This window comes from Oncorhynchus masou, chromosome 10, assembly GCF_036934945.1.
Source record: "Oncorhynchus masou masou isolate Uvic2021 chromosome 10, UVic_Omas_1.1, whole genome shotgun sequence".
Lineage (NCBI taxonomy): Eukaryota > Metazoa > Chordata > Actinopteri > Salmoniformes > Salmonidae > Oncorhynchus > Oncorhynchus masou.
The window spans coordinates 50,977,907-50,979,479 of NC_088221.1; positions in this window are offsets into that span (position 1 = coordinate 50,977,907).

Sequence of the window (1,573 nt, forward strand, 5' to 3'; positions counted from 1 at the left end):
CTCTCTCCTGGCCTCTCTCTCTCTCTCTCTCTCTCTCTGTCTTTTTCTCTCTCTTCCTGTTTCTCTCCATGCCTCTCTCTCCCTCCCTCTCTCTCTCCCGGCCTCTCTCTCTCTCTCTCTCTGTCTTTTTCTCTCCCTTCCTGTTTCTCTCCATGCCTCTCTCTCTCCCTCCCTCTCTCTCTCCCGGCCTCTCTCTCTCTCTCTCTCTCTCTATCTCTCTCTCTCTGTCTTTTTCTCTCTCTTCCTGTTTCTCTCCATGCCTCTCTCTCTCCCTTCCTCTCTCTCTCCCGGCCTCTCTCTCTCTCTCTCTCTATCTCTCTCTCTCTGTCTTTTTCTCTCTCTTCCTGTTTCTCTCCATGCCTCTCTCTCTCCCTTCCTCTCTCTCTCCCAGGCCTCTCTCTCTCTCTCCCTGCCCCTCTCTCTCTCTGTCTTTTTCTCTCTCTTCTTGTCTCTCTTCCTTCCTCTCCCTCTCTCTCCCTCTCCCTGCCTCTCCCTCTCTCTATCTCTCTCTCTCTGTCTTTTTCTCTCTCTTCCTGTTTCTCTCCATGCCCCTCTCTCTCCCTCCCTCTCTCTCTCCCGGCCTCTCTCTCTCTCTATCTCTCTCTCTCTGTCTTTTTCTCTCTCTTCCTGTTTCTCTCCATGCCTCTCTCTCTCCCTCCCTCTCTCTCTCCCGGCCTCTCTCTCTCTCTATCTCTCTCTCTCTGTCTTTTTCTCTCTCTTCCTGTTTCTCTCCATGCCTCTCTCTCTCCCTTCCTCTCTCTCTCCCAGGCCTCTCTCTCTCTCCCTGCCCCTCTCTCTCTCTGTCTTTTTCTCTCTCTTCCTGTCTCTCTTCCTGCCTCTCCCTCTCTCTCCCTCTCCCTGCCTCTCTCTCTCCCTGCCTCTCTCTCTCCCTGCCTCTCTCTCTCCCACCCAGCCTCTTCCTTTCTCTCTCCCTGCCTCTCTCCCTCTCCCTGCCTCTCTCTCTGCCTGCCCCTCTCTCTCCTGGCCTCTCTCTCTCTCTCTCTCTCTCTGTCTTTTTCTCTCTCTTCCTGTTTCTCTCCATGCCTCTCTCTCTCCCTCCCTCTCTCTCTCCCGGCCTCTCTCTCTCTCTCTCTCTGTCTTTTTCTCTCTCTTCCTGTTTCTCTCCATGCCTCTCTCTCCCTCCCTCTCTCTCTCTCCCGGCCTCTCTCTCTCTCTCTCTCTATCTCTCTCTCTCTGTCTTTTTCTCTCTCTTCCTGTTTCTCTCCATGCCTCTCTCTCTCCCTTCCTCTCTCTCTCCCGGCCTCTCTCTCTCTCTCTCTCTATCTCTCTCTCTCTGTCTTTTTCTCTCTCTTCCTGTTTCTCTCCATGCCTCTCTCTCTCCCTTCCTCTCTCTCTCCCAGGCCTCTCTCTCTCTCCCTGCCCCTCTCTCTCTCTGTCTTTTTCTCTCTCTTCCTGTCTCTCTTCCTTCCTCTCCCTCTCTCTCCCTCTCCCTGCCTCTCCCTCTCTCTATCTCTCTCTCTCTGTCTTTTTCTCTCTCTTCCTGTTTCTCTCCATGCCCCTCTCTCTCCCTCCCTCTCTCTCTCCCGGCCTCTCTCTCTCTCTATCTCTCTCT